This window comes from Lithobates pipiens, unplaced genomic scaffold (genome assembly GCF_037356315.1).
Source record: "Lithobates pipiens isolate NorthernLeopardFrog02 unplaced genomic scaffold, aLitPip1_a1.2 Scaffold_16, whole genome shotgun sequence".
NCBI lineage: Eukaryota > Metazoa > Chordata > Amphibia > Anura > Ranidae > Lithobates > Lithobates pipiens.
Window position 1 is genome coordinate 7,172,393 of NW_027507748.1, and position 14,601 is coordinate 7,186,993.

Sequence of the window (14,601 nt, forward strand, 5' to 3'; positions counted from 1 at the left end):
AGGAAATCTCCCAGACTGCTTTCATGTTGACCCATGCTGATTCATGCCTGCTGTCCTCTTTACTTGCTTGTGTGCCTCCAGGGAGAGGTTCATACATGTGTTGTGTGGGATCCTTCTAGCACCCGAGCCCCAGGCCTGATGTCACCCCTTACCCCCAGACTAGGGGGCACCCTCAAGGGGTACCAACAGTCTCCTCGGCACTCCATATTCCACCTAACTGCCCCTGCTGGCAGGACCCATGAGTATTTATGAGGTGGCCTGCCCCCTGCTAGCCCATTTGCTGGGTATAGGCTGGGGCCCCTAATACTCCACGCAGCTCATCCTAATCTCCACCCACCACTTCCGGAAACTTCTTAAAGGTTCCAGAAAGCAGAGGGAGGTACCAGAGATGCTGCTTGCTGAGTCAACCAGCCGCCTTGAGTCACTCAGCCCTGACCCAGATTCAACCCCTAGCCAAATTTTCCTACTCCAACAGCTAACTATGTACACCTAATCTAGCACACTAGAGGGTTCTACACCACATTAAAAAGCTGAACATGTACAAATGGTATCCAGTCTTGGAGGCAAAAATTAAAGCTGAGGTTTAATGTAAAATACAATGGTTTGGGGTCAATTCTATTTATTTTTGGGTTTACATGTTTTCTGTACTGATGTCTTATATCACATTATTAATATGCATAGTCTTTATTATACAACCAAAACCCATAATACAGGCCAAGACACAGGTAAGCAGGGCAGAGAGAAAGCCCAGCACTAGCTGCTCCCTTACTAACTGTTGCTGTTCCATCGAAACTCCATACAGACATAAAAAGGCCCAGCAACTTTTTGAAATGGAACATTCATCAAAATTAATGGAATTTGCTTAGAAGTGATCAGTGTTTTGAGCAACCAACAGCTCTACAAGAGTCTCAGAAAATCAAAAGACTTTTCTCTAAGGGCACAGGGGAAGGGAAGTGCTTCTGCTCTATATAAAATATATCATGTACTATATAACTAAAAATGGTATCAAAGTGGACCTGTACCCTCCTCGGAGATACTTCCCACGCACCCCAGTATACTCAGTGAGTGGGGTTCTTACAACACTTACTCAGCCACCTCCCACTCTGCTACTCCAGTCAGTCACAGCAGATAAGTGAATGGTGGGTAACAGTGGAGGGGAATAGGTCACGGCTGGCAGCAGACATGGATGACCAGGATACATGCCAGACATCAGGGCAGGCAGCAGACAGAGACAGGGTTGCCACTTTTTCTTCAAGCCAAACCAAAACACTTTAGCGGCGCACAGCAATTTTTTCTTTTTTCTTTCTTTGTATACAGTATAGAGTTGTAACAGACCTGTGACACCTTTAAGAGCTCCAAGGAGAATAGTAATGTAGTGCCCCCTCGGCCTCTGATCAAGCCCTGTTTCTAGCCACATTCTTGTCTGAATAATGTAGGACAGTCCAGGTTTTGAATCATGTGTCTGGGTTTCAGTCCACCTGACACCCGGACACATGATTCAAAACTCGGACTGTCCGGATGAATCTCAAACAGGTGGCAACCCTAGACACAGATAGCCAGGATACAAGGTAGAAGTCAGAGAAGGTCGTGGACATGGTTAACCAGCATACAAGCCAGAGGTCATGGCAGCCAGTGGGCATGGTAAACCAGGATACAAACCAGAGGTCATGGCAGGCAGTGGGCATGGTAAACCAGGATACAAACCAGAGGCCGGTGCAGGCAGCAGACAAAGATAACCAGGATACAAGCTAGAGATCAGGTCTAGCTGCAGACAAGGACAGTCAGCATACAAGTCAGAGGTCAGAGCACAAAGTAGACTTGGATAACAAGGATACAAGCCAGAAATTGGGACAGACTGTGAATATAGGTAATCAGTAGGGATGAGCTTCGTGTTCGAGTCGAACGTACGTTCGACTCGAACATTGGCTGTTCGTGCGTTCGGCGAATTCCGAACGTTTTGGCCGTTCGCATCAAAATTCGAGTGACGCGCGCGCGGACCACAATGCACTGCGTTGGCGCAGTGCATTGCTGTCCGATGATTGGCCAAGCATGCACTGTGACCCCGCATGCTTGGCCAATCGCAGCGCCGGCAGCGAGGAGAGCCATGATTGGCCACAGGCATCCTGCCTGTGGCCAATCATAGCTCAGACTGTGTAGTGCACGCCCCACACTATATAAGGCCGCCTTTAAGGCGGCCTCCTGTAGTGTGTTACTTAGCATCTGAAGCAGTGGGTGTTCTGTGTACCTTCAACACAGTACACACCAATCGTTTTTGGCTGATTTCCTATCTTGCTGCTGTGTAGTGGTTGTTGTCTGTGCCCTGACTGCAGTATACACCACTATATTCACCTCACCTATATAGCTAGTGATCTAGCTTTAACCACTTAACAACTGCCCATTGCCGATTAACGGCTTCAGGGTGGTTGTTTAACTCAGAGAGGCCGTTAATTAACGGCCTCCCAGAATTCTGCTCTCGCGTGCCCCGAGGTGTGCGCACTCGAGAGCATCCGTGACCGCCGGGTCCATAGGACCCGGCGCATCACGGTAAACGGCCGCTCATAGCGGCCGTTTACCACGTGATTGCTCCGTCAAATGACGGAGTGATCACTTGGAAACAAACCGGCGTCATGTTATGACGCCTGTTCCTCCCTCCCCTCTCTGTACCGATCGGTACAGCGGAGGGGAAAGAGATCGGTGTCAGCAGCGATGTGGGCTGCATCTGCAGTGCCCACATCGCTGCTCACCGAATTTAACCCCTCAATTCCCTGCCAATACTCTGCAATACCAGTGCATACTCTGCAGTACCCTGCCATTACTCTGCAGTACCCCGCCATTACTCTGCAGTACCCCGCCATTACTCTGCAGTGAAGTACCCCGCCATTACTCTGCAGTGCAGTACCCTGCCATTACTCTGCAGTACCCCGCCATTACTCTGCAGTACCCCGCCATTACTCTGCAGTGCAGTACCCCGCCATTACTCTGCAGTGCAGTACCCCGCCATTACTCTGCAGTGCAGTACCCTGCCATTACTCTGCAGTGCAGTACCCTGCCATTACTCTGCAGTGCAGTACCCTGCCATTACTCTGCAGTACCCTGCCATTACTCTGCAGTACCCCGCCATTACTCTGCAGTACCCCCCATTACTCTGCAGTACCCCCCAATACTCTGCAGTACCCTGCTATTACTCTGCAGTGCAGTACCCTGCCATTACTCTGCAGTACCCCGCCATTACTCTGCAGTACCCCGCCATTACTCTGCAGTGCAGTACCCCGCCATTACTCTGCAGTGCAGTACCCCGCCATTACTCTGCAGTGCAGTACCCTGCCATTACTCTGCAGTGCAGTACCCTGCCATTACTCTGCAGTACCCTGCCATTACTCTGCAGTACCCCGCCATTACTCTGCAGTACCCCCCATTACTCTGCAGTAACCCCCATTACTCTGCAGTACCCCCCAATACTCTGCAGTACCCTGCCATTACTCTGCAGTACCCCCCCATTACTCTGCAGTAACCCCCATTACTCTGCAGTAACCCCCATTACTCTGCAGTAACCCCCATTACTCTGCAGTACCCGCCATTACTCTGCAGTACCCCCAATACTCTGCAGTACCCTGCTATTACTCTGTAGTACCCCGCCAATACCCCGCCAATACTCTGTAATACCCTGCCATAAATTGCCATACCCAGCCATACTCAGAGATACCCAGCCATACTCGGTGATACCCTGAAGTACCCAGCCATAGACGCCCCCCACCCCTCACCGCCCTCCGGTGCTTCTACCAACTCGCCAGTACGATCAAAGCCAGAATCTTTTTTTTAATTTTTTATTTCAGGCTTCCCAGCCTAGAGGTGAGATGTGGGGTCATATTGACCCCCCAGATTTCACTGTAAAGAGGACCTGTCACCCCATATTCCTATTACAAGGGATGTTTACATTTCTTGTAATAGGAATAAAAGTGATCAAAAATATATTTTTGGGAAAAAAAATGTCAAACTAAAATAAAGTAAAATGAACAATAAAAAAATAAAATAAAAATGAAAGCGCCCATGTCCCCATGTGCTCGCATGTGCCACACATGTGAGGTATCGCCGAGAATGTTAGAGCGAGAGCAATAATTCTAGTCCTAGACCTCCTCTGCAACTCAAAACATGTAACCAGTAAAAAAATATTTAAAGCGTCGCCTATGGGGATTTTTTAAGTAGCGACGTTTGGCGCCATTCCACGGGCATGTGCAATTTTGAAGAGTGACATGTTTGATATCTATTTACTCAGCATAACTTCATCTTTCACTTTATGCAAACATTGGGCTAACAAGTGGTTAATAATAGAGCTTGCAGTCAGTAGTGTTAGGAGATAGTGCGTGCTGTCTGCGTGCTCTGTACCCAGTACATACCGCTATAATATAGGGCAGGCCCCTACTTTCAAACATCCAACTTACAAACATCTCCTACTTGCAAACGGAAGGAGACAGCAGCAAGTGAGATGAAAAAAGATGGACGACAAAACAAATTATACAGGGGTGATAACCCTTCCCTATGTTTTCCAAAAAGCTTAAAGATAGTTTTTTTGACTGGAGCTACACTTTAAAAATGTACCAGTTCAAAATGACAAACAGATTCAACTTAACACAACAAACCTACACAGTCCCTGTCTTGTTTGCACCGCCTGTATACTGCTGTTCTGAGTATATAGGGCCTGGGGGCCACACGCATTTCCTTTTTTTAATATGGGTACGGGGTTCCCCTTAATATGCGTACAAGACCCAAATAGGCTGGTAATGGGCAGGGAGGGCTACCCATGCCATGTTTCTCAATGATTTTCAACCATATTGCAGGAACCAGATATAACATTAAAACCGCAAGCAGTTTTAAATGGTGTTATTTCCGTTTAATGTCATTTTGTGCAGGGACTGTTCTAAACACGGGAAACACGTGGCACTTCACAGGCATACTACAGACACCCCCCAGGCACCATATTTAAAGGAATATTTCACTTTTTTTTTTCACTTTAATCGTCATTAAAATCAGTGCTCCCGCCAAAACGGTAGTTTTTAAAACTTTTTTTTGCAGTGACCCATGTCCCCTGAGGCAGGAGGCAGGTCGCTAAACCCTTTTTAGGACACTATCTTGCATATTAGCCGTTAAAATTAGCACTTTCCAATTCGAACGTTCGAGTCCCATAGACTTCAATGGGGTTCTAACGTTCGTACCGAACGCGGGGGTCGTTCGCAAGTTCTGGTGCGAACCGAACCGGGGGGTGTTCGGCTCATCCCTAGTAATCAGCATACAAGCTTGAGGGCAGGCAGCAAATGGTAACAAGGATACAAGCCAGGCCGCGTACACACGCGGGGACTGTTCGCTGAAACTGTCCGCTGAAACCAAGTTTCAGCGGACAGTCCGCTCGTGTGTGGGCTTTCAGCGGACAGTTTCAGCGAACAGTCCGCTGAACAAGGTTTTTCGGAAATTCAGAAAAACTGTCCGCTGAAACCTTGTTTCAGCGGACAGTCCCCGCGTGTGTAGGCTTGTTCGTCAAACAAAGTTGCGCGCATGCTCAGAAAGGATTTTCACGCCGAAAGTTATAATGCAGTGTATAGGACGTCGTATTTTTCGTCCCGTCGTACGTGCCGTTCACGTCATCGCGCACGGTTTCAGCAAACTGTTCGTCCGTCGTGTGTGGCCATGTCCGTCCATGCTAATTTTGAGCGGACTGTTTGCCGAAACTGTTTGACGGACAAAGTTGGGCGAACAGTCCCCGCGTGTGTACGCGGCCCCAGAGGTCACAATAATACAAGTGACACCTCTGGCTCACACTTTGCTGCTTAGCTGATCAAATGTGTAAACTGCGGGTAACAATGGGCAAATAGATCGCCAGGACTCATAGCAGAGGTTGGATGAGAATGGGGCATGGATAACCAGAATACACAGAGGTCAGGGCAAGCAGAATATGCAGATAACCAGAATACAAGCCAGAGGTCAGTACAGGGAGCACATGGCAACCAGGATATAAGTCAGAGGTAATAGCAGGTAGTGGAAATGATTTCCAGGATGCAAGCCAGAGGTCAGGGCAGGCAGTGGACATGGATAACCAAAATACAAGCCAGAGGTCAGGGCAGGCAGTGGACATGGATAACCAAAATACAAGCCAGAGGTCAGGGCAGGCAGTGGACATGGATAACCAAAATACAAGCCAGAGGTCAGGGCAGGCAGTGGACATGGATAACCAACATACAAGCTAAAGGTCAGGGAAAGCAGTGGACATGGATAACCAAAATACAAGCCAGAGGTCAGGGCAGGCAGTGGACATGGATAACCAAAATACAAGCCAGAGGTCAGGGCAGGCAGTGGACATGGATAACCAACATACAAGCTAAAGGTCAGGGAAAGCAGTGGACATGGATAACCAAAATACAAGCCAGAGGTCAGGGCAGGCAGTGGACATGGATAACCAAAATACAAGCCACAGGTCAGGAAAGGTAGTGGATATGGATAGCCAGGATACAAGCTAGAAGTCAGGGCAGGCAGCACAGAATAAATCTGTAGGTAGCTATATTTACGGAGTTGCCTCTACTCCACAATCTGCTGCTCTATTGACTTTGGATGATTTAACTTTGGGTAATAGTGGAAGGTAATATGGCCCAAAGTTTAGGCAGGCAGTGGTCATGGATAACTAGGAAACAAGCCAGAGGTCAGGGCAGGAAGCATACACATATAAACAAGATGTCTGAGCATGGATAACCACGATAAAAGCCAGAGGACAGGCCTGGCTGCAAACATGGGTAATCCGAATATAAGCCAGAGTCCAGAGCAGACAACAGGCATGGAAAATCTGAATACAAGCAAGAAGTCAGAGCAGGCAGTGGTCATGGATAACCAAGGTACAAGCCAGAGGCCAAGACAGGAAGCATATGTAGATAACTAGGATACAAGCCAGAAGTCTGGGCTGACAGCAGACATGGATAAGCAAGGGACAAACCAGAGGTCAGGCCTGGTTTCAGACATGGGTAATCAGAATACTAGCAGGAAGTCAGAGCAGGCAGCATGCATGGATAACCAGGCTATAAGCCAGAGGTCAGTACAGGCAGTGGACATGAATATCCAGGATACAATTCAGAGGTTAGGGCAAGCAGCAGACATGGAAAGCCAGGATACAAGCCAGAGGTCAGGGCTGGCAGCAGACCTGGACAACCAGGATACAAGCCAGAGGTCAGGGCTGGCAGCAGACATGGACAACCAGGATACAAGCCAGAGGTCAGGGCTTGCAGCAGACCTGGACAACCAGGATACAAGCCAGAGGTCAGGGCTTGCAGCAGACCTGGACAACCAGGATACAAGCCAGAGGTCAGGGCTTGCAGCAGACCTGGACAACCAGGATACAAGCCAGAGGTCAGGGCTGGCAGCAGACATGGACAACCAGGAAACACGCCAGAGGTCAGGGCAGGCTGATAATGATTATAATCATGGTGGGACAAACCAGAGGTCAGAGCATATAGGTAAGGGCAGGCAGCACAGGATACAAGCCAGAGTTCACAATAATTAGTAAACCACCTGCAGCCAACACTCCCCTGACCTCTGATGAGTGAACTGTGGTTAACAGTGGAATAAGTCACCCAGGGATGGACCAGAGGGCAGGGCAACAGCACGCTTTAAGGTATCGGGGTGATTTAGCTCAAGTGGTGTATGCGACTTGAAGAAACACATGCCAGTTTAGACTGCATTTTAAGGGCATGGCAGCCCAATTGTATTCAAAAGAAATGAAAAGTTCACACAAACAGTAATCTTCCCTTGCAGGGGGTTCCACCATCACTTGTATAACACAAACTTCAGCCTCCTGGCTCACTCACTGTTACTTAATGAAACTCTCTCCTGAAGCTTTTTTGGTCAGCTTCTTGCTGCTTGGTCACGGGCCACATCTGCCTCCTGCAGACATACAAGTTTGGACTGCCATCTGCAGCCTTAGACTCCTAGAGACCTCCTGTCTCTCTATCGTGGAGCCGTCTCATCCTGGGACCCTCCCAACTCCTAGTCCAGGCCACCTGTCTGTAGGGTGGAGCTGTCTCCAAGTGCGAGCCCTGAGCTCTCTTCCTGAGAGGAATAAAACCCAACCCACAAGTGTGCAATCAGCATGCCTGCCAAAATCAGGCCTATCTTGCACCATTACACGGGGTGGCCTGTCCACAAGACATAAATAACCAGGATACAAGCCAGAGGTCAGAGCAGGCAGCAAAGACAGATTAAAAGGTTACAAGTCAAAAATCAGAGCTAGCAGTAAACATGTACAGCCAGAATAGAAGTCAGAGGTCAAGGTAGGCTGTAAACATGTACTAGTAGGATATAAACCAGAGGTCCTGGCTGTTGGTAGACATGGACAGCCAGGATACAAGCCAGAGGTCAGGGATGACTGCAGACACAGATAATCAGGTCAGAGCAGGTAGTGGACAAGCATAGGAAGGATATAAGCCAGCAGTGGTGTCGGGAGGGGAAGCTGAAGCCCCAAATGGGTCCCCGAAAAGCCCCGGGTCTCAAACATGCACCATTGTATTGTTAGCTCCAGGCCCGAGTGCCGCCACCCCAGGCCCGAGTGTCGCCGCCCCAGGCCCGAGTGTCGCCGCCCCAGGCCCGAGTGTCGCCGCCCCAGGCCCGAGTGCCGCCGCCGAGGGGATCTGATCCCAAGTGCCGCCGAGTGCAGCCGAGTGACATAGCAGGTCCTGCCAACTGGAGCCTGCAGCGCAGGGGTGTTGCTAGGTGGTAAAAAGACCAGGGGCTTCAGCCCAAAGTCCAAGGCTGGCGGGGGGGGGGGGTTGGTGGCGCTGTTTTTTTTGGCTGGGCGGTGGAGTTGTGTGGTGGGGGTAAGCTCAGTTGCTGGTTGCTGCCTGGCTTACCAGTGCCCAGTAATGTTGACCACTAAACTCACCTTCCTGACACACTGACCATTACACTGACCTACCTGACATACATACACTAACGGTAGTGACACACACTGACCTACCTACCTGACATACATACACTGACCTACCTACCTGAAATACATATACTGACGGTAGTGATATACATACACTGACCTACCTGACATACATACACTGACCTACCTACTTGACAGGCATACACTGACCTACCTGACCAGGAGACAGACTAAATGTGTCTTGCAGCAGCTCAACTCAGCCATGGTGTGCGGTGCGCCCATCATCATCACAGCAGGCACTGGCAACCAGAGGAGGAGAGCCCAACCGCAGAGTGGGGATCTCACAGTGATGTATTGTATTTGTAATTCCCGTCTTCTGGAGCCTGCAACGCCTATAATGGATGTCACGTGTCCTGCGGTCCCGGTATTGGACTAGTGGGATGTCCATCGTAGGCGCTGCATGCTCCAGAAGGATCTGCTATGTCACTCGGCCGCACTCGGTAGCGCTCGGGATCAGATCGGTCCCTGCTCAGTGGCTGCTCGGGCCTCAGGACTAAAAATAGAATGGTGCATGCCTGAGACCCGGGGCTTTTTGGGGCTCCAGCCCCCCTCCCGACACCACTGCTGCAGCGCCTATGATGGACGCCCCACTGGTCCAATGCCGGGACCGCGGGACATGTGACATCCATCGTAGGCGCTGCAGACTCCAGAAGGCAGGGATTACAATGTGGCCGCCACGCCACATCACGGTGAGATCCCCGATTCCCGATCGAGCCGGCAGCTCTCCTAGCCTCCTCTGGCTGCCAGTGTCTGCTGTGATGATGATGGGTGCACCGCACACCATGGCTGAGCTGAGCTGCTGCAGGATACATGAAGTCTGTCTTCTGGTCAGGTAGGTCAGTGTTTGTATGTCAGGTAGGTCAGTGAATGTATATCTGGTAGTTTAGTGTATGTATGTCAGGTAGGTAGGTCAGTGTATGTATGTCACTACCATCAGTGTATGTACTGTATGTCAGGTAGGTAGGTCAGTGTATGTATATCAGATATGTAGGTCAGTGTATGTATGTCACTACGCCAGCGTAAAACTGACAGGCAAAAATGTGGTCCTGATTCACACCTGAAAGAGAATATGGACGCACCGGACCCCCTGTTGTGAGCTGCGGCCACAGCAATATGTGAACCTGGCCTTATATAGAGTTCCAGCACAAATACATTTTCATTGAATATTTTGGGCTGTTCAATCTGTATACTTCAATGAAAAACTTGATACAGAATTAAGTTTTCATTCTTTACCTTCCCAAGTCTAAATGCCGAGACTACCAACTGGAGGAACAGGACCTTTACCTTCTTCCCAGTGGCCAAGTTATAGATGGCAAATCTGTTTGTTAAACCTTGAAGGAAATGATCTCGAAATCCATGCTCTTGGTAATCTACTCTTCACAAACATGACAGGGTGTTTCCTTATACAATCTTAAGATACTTACTAACATAGTCTCAGCCCTTGTACACACGATCGGAGATTCCATGGGAATGTGTCCTATTGGACCGTTTCGTCGGATAATCCGACTGTGTGTGGTCTCCATCGGACTGTTTCCTTCGGAATATCCGTCGGACAAATTTTCCAACTTGCCGGAAATATTTTCCCACAAACTGCTCCGATCGGACATACTCCGATCATGTGTAGAGAATTCCAATCGGAAAAAGTGCCACACATGCTCAGATCAAATTCCTACATCAAAGCTATTGGCTACTAGCCTGAACGTAGTCCCGTCGTAACGAAATAACGGCATCACGTTCTGAACGATCGGCTTTTCCGACAACTTCGTCCGACCGTGTGTATGCAACAGTTTCGGACAAGATCCGACGGATTTGGTTGTCGGAATCTCCGATCGTGTGTACAAGGGCTCAGTCTTGGACTACCTTTATTTTAAATTTTGTCAGTGCCACTGGCATTCAGTTTTATTAGATGACTTGAAATGGGTGCATTTTCATGTCTTATTGTGGTTGCTGTTTATTTTTCCCTTCTTTCGTCCTTACCCAGATTTATTCTCGCTGGAGAAGCGACGCTTGAGAGGATACATGATAGCAATCTATGGAGTATGTATGTCATGGTATGGTGTCATACATGGTATGGAGTTTGGGGGGGCCCCTACACATTTTCTTTAAATTTTGGTTCAGGGTTCCCCTGTGGGGGAATCCCATGTTGTTCTTATCAATGAACTTTTATGTGTATTGCGGACCGACAAATCATTATAGCCGCGAGTACTTTTAAATGACCTTTTTCCTTTAAAGATTTCATTTTGCTCTTGGACTGTTCTAAACACGGGAAACATGCGCCACTTTACAGGCATACTATAGACACCCCCCAGGTACTAAATTTAAAGGAATATTACACTTTTATTGTTTCACTTTAATCATTATTAAAATCACTGCCCCTGAAAAAACGTCCGTTTTTAAAACTTTTTTTTTGCATTGATACATGTCCCCTGGGGCAGGACCCGGGTCCCCAAACACTTTTTATGACAATAACTTGCATATTAGCCTTTAAAATTAGCACTTTTGATTTTTCACGTTCGTGTCCCATAAACTTTAATTGTGTTTGAACAAATTTTTTGCCTGTTTGCATGTTCTGCTGCAAACCAACCAGCCGGGTGTTTGGCTCATCCCTAGTCTCAAGGACACGGCAATTACAGATCTGTGCCGATGCACGCTTCAGGGAATGTGTGGGATGTGCAATCACGGGAGGACAGCAATTTGAGCATGCACAGTAGCCATCTTTTGGTCATAGTCCGGTTAGGAAGTGGTTAAGTATGGTGAGTAGATATGTCCATGCTTTGCCTGTACTAATGACACTAAATGGAGGAGTTCTACCTCAGAAATGGGAAAACTGTCTATACAGTATATGAAATGTAAAACAAGATATATTGTTCATCTTATGACCTGTAATGTGTGTGGAAGTTCATATGTCGGTAGGACGTCTAGGAGGGTCAATGACAGGAGATAGGAGACCATTGAAGAGCTATTAAGTCCAACAAACCCTCCAATTTAGCAAAATATTTTGTTCCAGGACCATAACACAGAAATTGGTTTGGTTTCAGTACAACACATAGTCACCCCTAACCAGGGCTCGAGCCCTACGGGAACGTGTGGGAACGGCGTTCCTGCACTTTTTTCACAGCAGGAACACCGTTCCCTTTGCAGGACTAGAGCCGCCCGAGCCGAATGAGATGTATGCAGAGTAGCGCAGGAAGCGCATCTCTGCAATAGGTTCTCTCTCTTGTCACTCAGCGATGTTCGCTCCCCAGCGGCCCCTCCTCTCTTCTCGTCTATCCCCATTGGCTTGTGACATCATCTGGGATAGACGAGAAGAGAGGAGGGGCTGCCAGGGAGCGAGCAGCGCTGCGTGATATGAGAAAGAACTTACTACAGACAGGCGCTTCCTGCGCTACTCTGCATACTGGCAAGTAAGATCCCCTCATGTGCCATGTAATGTGCCCCCTGATGTGCCCCGTGCCCAGAGTGCTATGTGCCCCATGCCCTAATGTGCCCCATGCCCTGATGTGCTATGTGCCCCATAATGTGCCCTGATGTGCTATGTGCCCCATAATGTGCCCTGATGTGCTATTTGTCCCATAATGTGCCCTGATGTGCTATGTGCCCCATAATGTGCCCTGACATGCTATGTGCCCCATAATGTGCCCTGATGTGCTATGTGTCTCATAATGTGCCTGGATGTGCCCCATGCCCTGATGTGCTATGTGCCCTGATGTGCCATGTACCCTGATGTGCCCCGTGCCCTTATGTGCTATGTGCCCCATAATCTGCCCTGATGTGCCCCATAATGTGCCACAATGTACCCCAATGTGCTACGAGCCCCATGCCCTGATGTGCCATGTGCCCTAATGTGCCCCATGCCCTGATGTGCTATGTGCCCCGTGCTCTGATGTGCTATGTGCCCCATAATATGCCCTGATGTGCTATGTGCCCCATAATGTGCCCTGAAGTGCCCCATGCCCTGATGTGCTATGTGCCCCATGCCCTGATGTACTATGTGCCCCAAAATATGCCCTGATGTGCTATGTGCCCATAATGTGCCCTGATGTGCCCTGAGCCCTAATGTGCCCCGTGGCCTGATGTGCCCCATGCCCTGATGTGCCATGTGCCTTGATGTGCTATGTGCCCTAATGTGCCATGTGGCCTGATGTGCCCCATGTCCTTATGTGTCCCGTGCCCCTATGTGCTATGTGCCCCATAATGTGCCCCATGCCCTGATGTGCTATGTGCCCCATAATGTGCCCTGATGTGCCCCATAATATGCACTGATGTGCCATAATGTGCCCCGATGTGCTATGTGCCCCGTGCCCTGATGTGCCATGTGCCCTAATGTGCCCCATAATGTGCCCTGATGTGCTATGTGCCCGAATGTGCCCCATGATGTGCCATAATGTGCCTTGATGTGCCCCAAGCCCTGATGTGCCCCAAGCCCTGATGTGCCCCATGCCCTGATGTGCTATGTGCCCCATAATGTGCCCTGATGTGCCATAATGTGCTCCGATGTGCCATGTGCCCCGTGCCCTGATGTGCTATGTGGCCTGATGTGCCCCATGCCCTGAGGTGCCCCATTCCCTGATGTGCCCCAATGTCCAATTTTTTTTTTTTTTTTGGTGGGGGAGTGGATCGTGGATGGGAGTTCCCACACTTTTTTCCCCAGGACTTGACCCCTGCTCCTAACATGACAGAGGTATTCAGTTTTTTTCTAAATGGAAACCAGAATCCCAAAACAGTTAAACTCTGAATAAGACATTTCATATTATTATGAAGAAATGATCTCTCTGGGGGGATTCAGAAGTGAACATGGTTATGACATCTCTTAGATCTGTGGTTATATTCTATAGGAGGAAATTAGAATAGGAAGCCGCACACCGCAAGGGGACACCAATAAAATGTCTTTGTTGTCATTTAGACAGATACCATCACAGGAAGGAACGGAAGGTTAATATGTTTCACACATCTTCTACTTAGTCATATATGACTTGACTTTAGCACCACTTTAACCACTTGCAGACCGGACCATTTTGCTGGTCAAAGACCAGACCACTTTTTGCGATTCGGCACTGCGTCGCTTTAACTGACGTGGCTCCCAAACAAAATTGACGTCCTTTTTTTCCCACAAATAGAGCTTTCTTTTGGTGGTATTTGATCACCCCTGCAGTTTTTATTTCTTGCGCTATAAACAAAAATAGAGCGACAATTTTGAAAAAAACGCATTATTTTTTACTTTTTGTAATAAATATCCCCCAAAAATATATAAAAAAACATTTTTTTCCCTCAGTTTAGGCCGATACGTATTCTTCTACATATTTTTGGTAAAAAAAATCGCAATAAGCGATTATTGATTGGTTTGCGCAAAAGTTATAGCGTTTACAAAATAGGGATAGTTTTATAGCATTTTTATTAATAATTTTTTTTTTTTTTTTTTTTACTAGTAATGGCGGCGATCAGCGATTTTTATTGTGACTGCGACATTATGGCGGACACATCGGACATTTTTGACACATTTTTGGGACCATTGTCATTTATACAGTAATCAGTGCTACATAAATGCAGTGATTCCTGTGTAAATGACACTGGCAGTGAAAGGGTTAACCAGTGGGTGGCAGTGTAGGGGTTAAGTGTTCCTAGGGGAGTGTTACTAACTGTGG